The sequence below is a fragment of the Triticum dicoccoides genome, chromosome 6B, assembly GCF_002162155.2.
Source record: "Triticum dicoccoides isolate Atlit2015 ecotype Zavitan chromosome 6B, WEW_v2.0, whole genome shotgun sequence".
Classification (NCBI taxonomy): domain Eukaryota; kingdom Viridiplantae; phylum Streptophyta; class Magnoliopsida; order Poales; family Poaceae; genus Triticum; species Triticum dicoccoides.
The window spans coordinates 219,758,166-219,769,857 of NC_041391.1; positions in this window are offsets into that span (position 1 = coordinate 219,758,166).

The following is an 11,692-nucleotide window of genomic DNA, read 5'->3' on the forward strand; positions in this document are numbered from 1 at the left end:
AATATACTCATATATAGATGACCTAGTCATCGCCAATTGGTTGATAGATGCTAGAATTGGTTGTGCATGCTTTGTCACATATTTCATTTACCATTTTATTGTGTGAGCATGTCATTTGCATATTTTACTCATTCAAGGACATCCACTTGTTGTTTTGTATGTTTGGCTTCATTTTCTTTGACCAAGTGGATGAACAAGAATCCCTAAGAACCTTCTCTAGCTATCTATGCTTTTCTCATCTCAAACTCTATTCATGCTACATCACAAAGTTTGATCAAGTCAGATACAAACCACTCTGTGTGAGGAGCACCCGGAGTCCCCAATTTGTCATAGGCTTAAACTTCCAAAACCTCTTTGTGCATATCGGTCTGACCAAGAAATCCATTTCGGTCACACCGAGTTCACTAAGTTGATCTAGGTTTTCATCTCGGTGCAACCGATTAGAACCTTTCGGTCACACCGAGTTGCAGTAACTACTCATAGTTTTGCATCTTGGTGCCATCGAGTTGTTCCACTCGGTCACACCGACAGGGTCGGGTTATATATACCGATGGGTCACATTTTGGAAATTTTTCCAAAACATTTCGCCCGCGCGTAACCTGCTCTGCCTCTTAGGGTCTTCGGATCGTCTTCTTGCCGCCAGCGACCTCCCACCATTGTTCTCCACCGCCGTCAATGGCAATCTGCCCTGCCAATGCCGATGTAGCAAGTTCACCGCCGAGATAGGGTATGAACTTGACACTTTGTGCTATTCTTTAACTCCAATTCCTAGCACATTGCTTAGCCATGATTCTTGCCAAGTATGAAATCATCCTGTCCAACTAGAACATCCAGTAGATTTGATTTGATTTGAAAATTTAGGGTTAGGTTTCCACCGAACTCATCTCGGACTGACCGAGTTGTTGAAATCGGTCTCACCGATTTGGCTTAGGCCATTACACATGTGATTTTTTGTCTGACCGAGAATTGCAAATCGGTGTGACCTAGTTCGATTCTTTGTGAAACCCTAGCAGTCTTGGTGCCACCGAACTGTGACTCGGTCTGACCAAGTTCACTAGTTTAGGTTCCAAAAGCTACTTCCGTATCATCGAGTTTACAAATCGGTAGCTCCGAAATGCTTTCTGTGGAAAACTAAAACTAAGTTTTGAGTCAACTGTTTTGCAAAACCTCTGTACTTTGTGATGCTCATCTACTCTACCTCATCTACAACCTATTCACATGGTCTGCTGATAGTTGTTTGCTTGAAGATGTTTGATCAAAGTGACAATCAGAACAAGTCAGAGGAACATGTTTAGTTGAGTGAGGGCACTAGTCCCTCCAGCATCTATGATGAGGGTAGCAGGAGCACACCTAGTAACTTGCCCAAGGCAGCTACTAGAACAAGGAAGAAGAGAACATCTGATTCATAGGATGAGGACTACACTGTAGCTGAGGATGAGGCCACTTCCAAGAAGAAAGTGGTGAAGAAAGAATTTGGCACTACTGCTTCAACAAAGCTAGGGATGAACAGAAAAGCTCCAGCCAAGAGAGTTCTTATGTTAAAGGTCAGAGCATCCACTCAAGAAACTTTGGGATCTAAACCCAAAGAACCAGTTGTGGCTGAGAAGAAGAGGAAAGAAAGGGTCAAGAAGACCATGGCCAGAGTTATTGGGAAGCCCTCCATGATGAGAGAGGCAGATGAAGAGTAAGAGGATGCTGCACCAGCACCTAAAGCTCAGAAGCGGATGGGAGATGCAATCAGATCAGGGGCTGCTCCATCTAAGCCCAAAGCTGCTCCTAAGGCTGCTGCTCCATCTCAAAAGCCTGCACCCAAGAGGAACACCAGAAGTATTCCAGCTGAGGAGAAGAACAAGGCCCCAGAGCCTGAAGCTGCTGATGATAAAGAAGATGATACACTTGTTTTGAGAAAGTTGAAGCCCAAGATCCCTGACCACAATGATGCACATCCAGTTGCAGAAAACATGAAGCTTAGAAACGTGCTGGACTAAGGCAGTGGAGAAAGTCTGATCCCTATGCTGTCAGGAGGAGAACTGCTATGGACTATAGGTTTCACACTAAGGAACAACAAGACTTTTATGAGACAATCCTGCTTGACAAGAAGCCTATTGTCTGCGACATGAGATGGCTTGACTGGGAGTACATCAAGAAGAATGAAGATCACTATCCATGTGTATATGACAGCTTCAAAGCATTTGGAGTTGATACATTTGTTGCCCAGTAGCTCACCAAGTGGAATGATGAGCTGATCATGCAGTTTTACTCCACTGCCCACTTTTACCCAGATGGGAAGATCATCTGGACGTCAGAAGGTACAAGGTACCAATCCTGTGTAGAAGAATGGGCTCAGTTGATCAATGCTCCAGAAGAGAATTAAGATGACTTGGATGTCTATGCCAAGAAAAAGAAGGATCACAACTCAATGACTAGCATGTACAGAGAGATCCCAGATGCTGCTTTGGAGACTCATAAGCTTGGATCTGTACACTACTTGTTGTCTGGTTTGCCTACAATCAAGTGGATCCTAAGGCACACATTGCTGCCCAAGTCAGGTGATCACAAGATGATCAGAGGACATGCTATCAACTTGCTGCATTTGTTTGATGTGCCTCAAAAGTTTAAAGTCATGAGTCTGATTGTGGATACAATCAAGTGGACTGCAGTTGATCAGAAAAGATCATGTGAGTATGCCCCACAAATTCAGGAGCTCATTAACTCCAAGATGGGCAAAGGCAAAAATTTATTGGATAAGGAGCACCTGCCCATCTACCCTGACTTTGAGGATAACACTGTTGTCATGAATGAGAATGATTAATCATCTGCTCAAGCAAATGATAAGAGAGAGAAGGCAAGGGCAGAGAAAGCTGCAAAGATGCCAACAGTTGAAGAAGCATATCAGATATTCTTGAAGAGCAAGCAAGACTAGCTTGGATATCTGATTGCCTCCACCTTGAGGATTGAGAAGGGCTTGGCCACCCTGACTCAAAACCAGGAGTGTTTGGAGAGGATCATTGAGCAGAAATTCTATGATCTTGATGTCAAGGTAACTGAGATCCAGTCAGTAGTTGAGCAACTTCAGGAGGAAGTGGAGGAGAACAAGGGCAAGTCTACTACAGATGCTTTCCATAGAGTGCCCAGGAGTCAGAGATCTGTTGCAGTTCCTGATACAGATACGAGAGCTACTACATCTGCACCAGCAGCCACAACTTCAGTACCTCCAGCTCCAGCAGCCACTCCACCAGCTCCAGCTACATCTACAGAAGCTTTCGTCCTTGGAGTCATCTCTACGCCACCACATGAAGACCAAGCCTGAGAGTCGTTTAGCACTATGCATTTTTATGAACTTTTTGGTAACTTGTTGCCAAAGGGGGAGAAAATGTATAGATCATAGGCTTCAAGAGAGAGTGTTGCTTTTTATCTCTCTTGCTTTTGGTTGAACTTCTTGTTTGTGTGCTTGTGAGCTACTTGTTTACTTGTTTGATCATGTGTTTGATCATATGCTACACTTAATGCTTGTTGGCTGATATTATCTCTTATATCCTTATATGATCATTCACTTGCTTGGTGAAGAGTGCATGCTTTTACCTTCTATCATTTTGAGCGCTCCAGCAAGATGTATGTGACATGAAAGAGTAACCCATGATCCTAACACATTGTGCATTTGTAGTCCAAAGCAAATTTTAAATAATGCACAAATTTCGGGGGAGCTCTTGCTTATCACATACTTCTCAAAGCGACGATGTTTTTCAATCTTATTATCATTTGTCGAAGCTTTGATCTATATGTTGTCATCAATTACCAAAAAGGGGGAGATTGAAAGTGTAACTATCCCTGGGTGGTTTTGGTAATTCCTAACAACATATATCTCATTAAGCTAATGCTATTTCAAGATAAATATTTCAGGAAAGCTTAATGTTTGGCATGGCACGGATGAGAAACGTGGACCCCACAAAATGCGAAGGACAAAAGGATTGGCTCAAGCTCAAAGCACAAGACTCTACATTTTACTTTTAGTGATCCAAGATCACATTGAGTCCATAGGAAAGCCAATACTATTAAGAGGGTATAAGGTGTTGCTTAATGGCTTACTTGCTCAAAGTGCTTAGTGATATGCTCCAAAGCCCTCAACTACTTTCTCACATCCACATATGTCCCAAACCAATAGTCAAACTCGGCCCCACCAAAACTTTCTATCCGGCGCCACTGAGTTCAATTGACATAGCCACTGCCAGAAACCCTAGTCTTTTCGGTCTCACCGATAGGGATCTCGGTCTCACTGAGATGGGATTATAAACTCTATGTTTCCCTTCGTAACGTTCTGGTCCAACCAAGATGAGCGATCGGTCCCACCGAGATTGCAATGAAAACTCTCTGGTTCCCTTCCGTAACGTTTCGGTCCAACCGAGATGAGCGAATCGGTCCCACCGAGTTTGCCTGACCAACTCTCTGGTTAGCTTATTACCAAAATCGGTCTCACCGAGTTTGTGTAATCGGTCTCACAGAGATTACGTTATGCCCTAACCCTAATGATACCGATCCCACCGAGTTGACATGTCGATCCCCACCGAAATACCTAACAGACACATTATGAACTAAATCGGTCTGACCGAGTTTCACGAGTCGGTCCCATCAAGTTTGGTAAGTTGTGTGTTACGGTTAGATTTTATGTGGAGGCTATATATACCCCTCCACCCACTCTTCATTCGTGGAGAGAGCCATCAGAACATGCCTACACTTCCAACATACATTTTCTGAGAGAGAACCACCTACACTTGTGTTGAGGTCAAGATATTCCATTCCTACCACATGAATCTTGAACTCTAGCCTTCCCCAAGTTACTTTCCACTCAAATCTTCTTTCCACCAAATCCATATCCTGTGAGAGAGAGTTAAGTGTTGGGGAGACTATCATTTGAAGCACAAGAGCAAGGAGTTCATCATCAACACACCATCTATTACCGTCTGGAGAGTGGTGTCTCCTAGATTGGTTAGGTGTCACTTGGGAGCCTCCGTCAAGATTGTGGAGTTGAACCAAGGAGTTTGTAAGGGCAAGGAGATCGCCTACTTCGTGAAGATCTACCCTAGTGAGGCAAGTCCTTCGTGGGCGATGACCATGGTGGGATAGACAAGGTTGCTTCTTCGTTGAGCCCTCCGTGGACTCCCGTAGCTGTTACCCTTCATGGGTTGAAGTCTCCATCAACATGGATGTACGATAGCACCACCTATCGGAACCACGACAAAAACATCCGTGTCTCCAATTGCATTTGCACTCTCCAAACCCCTCCCTTTACATTCTTGCAAGTTGCATGCTTTACTTTCCGCTGCTTATATACTCATTACATGCTTGCTTGAATTGTGTTAAGATTGCTTGACTTGTGCTAAGTTGTTAAAATCTGCCAAGAACTAAAATTGGGAAAAGGCTAGATATTTATTTGGTCAAGTAGTCTAATCACCCTCCTTCTAGACATACTTTTGATCCTACAGTGGGGCGGTGGCATGGGGATCGCCGGAGAAAAAGCTCGGCACGAGGGAGGGGGGGCTAGAGGACGGCCGAGGCAGCGGCAGACCGGTAGTGTGGAGTGGTTTCGGGGCAGGCGGGGCGGCGCACCGCGGACCGTGGGCGGCGGTTTGGCCGGTGGTGGCTGGCGGCTCAGGTGGGTGGAGGTTGAAGATGAACTACAGGCCCTTGATTTCATATCCAACGACTCGAAAATCGACTTACCCGAGGTGAAAAAGTCAGTCGACTGACGTGTAGCCTCACCTCTAGTGCGTTCAGTTTCGACAGAAAAATTCAGTTTTGATAGTTAAGTTCAGTTTCGACAGTTAAATTCAGTTTTGATAGTTAAGTTCATAGATGAGCGGCTGATGTATTTTACATCTAGCACTTTGTGGTTATGTATTTACGTCATTTATTGGAGATGCTATTAGAATTCCACTCAGGTTAAGGTTGTCTCTCATGTCCTGCTTCAGCCTCGGCGTCGTAGAATTCACCGGAGTTGCTCCGATGATGAAACCCTCCATCATAGCGGAGCAGTACCCCGGGCTCCATCTCAAGATGCCTAGGATCTTCTTCCCCTCCTCCGACAGCCAAGTCAGCCGGATCATCCGCACCGACCAACCCAATCACGCTGAGATCGACAAGGCTTCACCAAAGAGGTTGTACACTTGTTGCATCTCTTTTTACTCTACATGTTATATATATTGTCCACTGAGCACACGTAGTAACATGAAATACGATTAGTTTCTCCTACTATATGACAAGCAGTGAGGTACCAGGCAAGTTAGCTATCTATGATGGACTCTCTTGATTGCCATCATTATTTATCTCTACGCGTTTGAGTTGTGCATTTGTAAATGGGCCTGGGAGTTGAGCTAGTAGGGCAGTGGCCTGTGTCCAAAGTAGTAGAAGTACCACAAAAACATTTTTTGAGTGTAGGATTTTCCTTGCTCAAGCTTGCCTACCAGAATCGCCAGTGCTTGAAAGGAAAAGTGAAGGAAAAACATAGGAATTGGAAAGTTTCCTATGGTACTACTATTCATGCATTTGGTTCAAAGGAATGGAGCAAAGGAACACTATATGATTTGTTCCTCTAGTGTCTCCTTGAAAGAAAAACCGTAGGAAATTTAATATCCACTTGTCCTCCTTTTCAAATTCCTATTCATGAAGCACAAGTGTCGGTGTCAAAACCGGCGGATCTCGGGTAGGGGGTCCCGAACTGTGCGTCTAGGCAGATGGTAACAAGAGAAAAGGGACACGATGTTTTTACCCAGGTTCGGGCCCTCTCGATGGAGGTAAAACCCTACTCCTGCTTGATTAATATTGATGATATGGGTAGTACAAAAGTAGATCTACCACGAGATCAGAGAGGCTAAACCCTAGAAGCTAGCCAATGGTATGATTGTTGTTCGTCCTACAGACTAAAACCCACCAATTTATAAAGACACCGGAGAGGGCTAGGGTTACACAGAGTCGGTTACAATGGGAGGAGATCTACATATCGTATGGCCAAGCTTAACTTCCACACCAAGGAAAGTCCCATCCAGACACGGGACGAAGTCTTAAATCTTGTATCTTCATAGCCCAAGAGTCCGGCCAAAGGTCATAGTCCGGCTATCCGGACACCCCCTAATCCGGGACTCCCTCAGTAGCCCCCAAACCAGGCTTCAATGATGATGAGTCCGACGCGCATATTTGTCTTCGGCATTGCAAGGCGGGTTCTTCTCCAAATTCCATATACCTGTTGAATAGTGTCCGGCTTCTGATGAATGTTGCGCTCCTAGTCTTCTGCGCTCAATAATGACCATCTTCCACGTGTCAATCAAATGCGAAAAGCCAGGGTGTTTTTGTCATTTACCCCCCTAGCTGCGCAAATGAGCAGCCTATAAAAGAGATGGGGATTTAGATCTGAATCACACCATCTTCCCTCCGCGAGCATTCATCAGAGTGCATTCGACAGAGATCCATTCCATCATGGCTAGTCGACGCAGTTCCTCCTCTCACGCCCCCAGCCCTCAGCCTGGAGATTGGGAGAGATGTTCCGTCCCGCACAGCGAGCTAGTGGCGCTCCAAACCAAGGGGCTTCTCCCTCCAGCCTACATGGTCCCGGTTCGAGCCGGGCTTGCCACCTATAATGGTGGAGAGAAAGCGGAGAGCATCCCCAACCCCTCCAAAGGAGAGCGGGTATGCCTCGTCCCTTATTTGATAAGAGGGCTCGGATTTCCAATTCATCTGTTTCTCCGGGGGCTCCTGGAGTTCTACGGCCTCCAGTTGCACAACCTTACGCCTGCATCCATATTGCATATTGTAGGCTTCGTAGCCCTTTGGGAGCTATTTCTGGGCGTCGAGTCCCATTTCGCGATGTGGAAGAAACTATTCTGCCTTGTGCCCCGTTCTCAGGAGGGGTCGATATATCAAGTGGGCGGAGCCGAACTATGGCGCATCACCGGGACCGGATATCTATCCGGAACCCCAAAGAAGGCGTCCGAAGACTGGCCCTCAGAATGGTTTGATATAGAAGATGTCCCCCTGCCGGACCCTGTTCGGATCGGCCTCCCTGAGTTTAATAATGCTCCTTTGAAGAAGCGCCTAAGCTGGCGTCCACGGAGCCCTCAGAAGGAAAATGACAGGGACGTCCTTTACCTGATGAGCCGGATAAGGTTGTTAGCTCATTCCGGACTGACCATGATCGAGGTCATGGCCACATGCATTATGCGGGGGGTGCAGCCGCTTCAGTATAGAGGCCACCCCATGTGGGATTTCAACGGGGAGGACGACGCCACCCGGTGCGGCCGTAAGGGGCCGGAATCGGCTGCCACTCTAATAAAGATCTTGTCCACTTTGTACAAGGGAGAAGAGGAGGAATTCCTACGTTCCAACCCACGGGGCGGATTTTCAATGTACAATCCTCCAAGCTGGGTAAGCGGGCACTTTTACTTGCCCATCCGTTTCATATTCCCATAGTTAAGTATTCAGCCTAGCAATTCCAACACAGGAGCTACGCCAGGCTGTAAAGGAGATAAACAGCCCTCCTCCACAACCCGAGGACCCGGAATGGTCCTTCGATCCGGACTCCCAAGAGGACCCGGACTTAGCTGTGGAGCTGATTGATGGGGTGTTTCATCAATTGAGCAAGGACAACACCTTGGTGGCCATTACGACCAATTATCCCGGAATACTTCCAGCCTCACAAGTAACCGAGACCGAAGTCCCATTACTTTTAAGATGATCCATCTGTGCTTATTTTTGATCACCATATACCAATGGCGTTTTTGCAGGGGAAGTCCTTGAGGCGGAGAGCCGAGCCTGCGGTGGCTAGCCAACAAGGGGCTTCAAGGCTCGACAGGCTGAAAAGAAGTGCGGTCCGGATTGAGACGCCGGCGCAGCGGTATGGCGTGCAATTTTATTCCCAGGTTTTATTCCCTCAAGGTATACTAATGCTTGTGCTCTCTTCAAAAAAAAGAGCGCTCGCCGGACTATATCCGGCGAGTATGCCAATCGCGCCTCCACCGGCCAGGCTCCAAGGCCGGGTCCGGAAGCGAAGGCGAACACGAGGCGTGCACCGGGCGCTCCTCCGACAGAGGATGCGGATGGGCTGTCTACCACCAATTCTGAGGTGGAAAGTGCCATAAACCACAGGCGTCACCGGACAGTTCTTCGTGACGCTTGTTTCTCCCAGGAGGCATTGGATGCCTTTAATACAGGAGATGCGTACCTCCGTGCCGCTCAAAATGGTCTAGCCAGAGCCACAGAGCAGTATGTAAAAGACATACGGGTGAGAAAATTTGTTGGTTATATATGTCAGTAGCCCCCGAGACTTGAAACAGCTAGAATAACTGATTTAAGGATCATTTGTTATGCAGGATCTTACAGAAAAGAATACCCAACTGTCCCAGGAGCTGGAAGAGTGCAAGGCCCAACTTGAGGCCGCACTAGCCGCGGCGGGGGAGACCAAGGAGACCCCCTCCGGTAATATATGCTTCGAAAGATAAGTATGTTGTGAAGGGCGGCATGTGTGCAAATCTGACAATAACATTGCAGATGGCGCCGGAATGGATCCGGACAAGCAACAACTCTTGCGTCGGTTAAAGGCCGGCGAGAACGTGCTTACGAGGGTGAGGCAAGAGAAGAATAAGCTCCAAGATGCCAACACCCAGCTGGGCGAGGAACTAAATGATGTTCGTGCTCAGCTGTCGGACTCCGTGAAGGAGAATCGGCGGCTTCGACGCGGCATTTTTAGTAAGTGCTTGAATGAACTTCGAAAAAGAGTTCGGCGAGGAAGTCGATTGACAGAGTTATGTCTGTAGGTATGCTGACAGATCATCCTGCTGAGGAAATGCCCGGTTCTATGGGTGACCTTCTTCCCAAGCTCTTACAACTGCACGAACGAGTTCGACAGGTAATGCAAGGCATCGTCCAGGCCTTGTGGCCATCCGTCTCCATGCCCGAGGGCCTTGGAGAGCTTGCAGAGAAGCTGAAGGGAGCGCGGCGGCGCTTCCGGTTATGGAAGATATCAGCCTGCCGTCAAGGCGCCAGGGAGGCCTGGGCCGTGGTGAATACGCGGTACACGAAGGCTGACCCAAACCACATGGCTGAGGTTGGACCTGTGGGGCCCGATGGGAAGGAGATCCCTGTCAGTTTAGTGTACGGCCAGGTAGAGTTGGCCGCCAAATATTCCAAACAGGACTGTAAACTAGACAGCCTATTGGATGGTATTGAAGAGGAATATACCCAGTCAATTTGACTATGTAATTTAAGATGACATGTAAAATGCCTTCTAGCCGGATTGTAGATCGTTTGTCATGGCGGACCTTTTCGCTTCAACCTCGGGACCCGATAGTCCGGAGTGTGTCCGAATACCCTCTCGGTTATGTAAGAACTAGGGCATGCATGGAGACCAGGCGTAGGGGTCATTAGTGCTTGAATAGACAAGTGCCCAACTAGTTATGTTATATTACATGGTTAGTAAGAAACATCTTCCAGGGAGAATAGTTCCGTTAGGGGTTCCTTTCCCTGGGAGGCATGCCCTAAAGTGCATGTCCGAACTACGAAAAAAGTAGAGAAGCATCTGGGAGCAGATAAATAAACAAGTGAGGAATCATCTTTTAGTTCACCGACCGAATATTCCCTTAAGAACGCTAGCTTTCGGCTTCACCCAGTCTGAGGTACACATCCGGCTGACCCGGCAGTAACAATCACAGAGGTGCTCCCTTTACCACCTAGCCGAACAATCGGGAACGTAGGGGTAAGCACAGGAGCTAGGCAACCCAGCTTCGCCAAAGCTTAAGTCATATCGATGCATATAATGGTGAATAAAAGGTACATGCGGAAGTGTGACACATGTGTTGGCATGAGGCCCGTATAAACAAGCTTCTGTTAAAGAAGCCCCCAGGTATAATGAGCGCGGATAGCGCGTCAATTGTGTGCGAACAACGCGCAAATGAGCCCTTAAAGGCTGTAAGAGAAAAAGAGGGAGAAGGAGAGAAATATAAGACAACAAATGTGTAAAAAATAGACAGAGGAAGGAGACAAACACAGAGTCCGGCGCTAGGCGTAGAATCTTCGTAGACAGGCTGCGTTCCATGGGTTCGGCTCAAGTCGGTTATCCGATGCATTTCCCAGACGGTACGCTCCACTAGTAAGGACTTGGTCAATTATGAAGGGACCTTCCCATTTGGGCTTGAGTTTGTCCTTTTTCTTGTACGGCGGGTGTAGAACTAATTCGCCAACATTGTAAGTTTTGGCCCGTACTTCTCTGCTTTGATATCTTCGAGCCTGCTGTTGATAGAATGCGGAACGGGATTTTGCCACGTCGCGCTCCTCCTCCAAGGCGTCCAAACTGTCCTGCCGATCGAGTTCGGTTTCTCTTTCTTCATACATGCGCACGCGAGGTGAGTCATGAATTATGTCACAGGGCAGAACTGCCGCTGCGCCGTATACCATAAAGAATGGTGTGAATCCGGTGGTGCGATTCGGCATGGTCCGCAGCCCCCAGAGTACGAAGACGAGCTCCTCTACCTAGTGCGTGTTAGATTCCTTGAGGGACCGCACTAATCTGGGTTTCATGCCGCTCATGATTAGACCATTTGCTTGCTTGACTTGCCCGTTAGTTTGTGGGTGATATACTGAAGCGTAGTCGAGCTTGATGCCCATGTTTTTGCACCAGAGTTTGACCTCGTCGGCCGTAAAGTTCATGCCA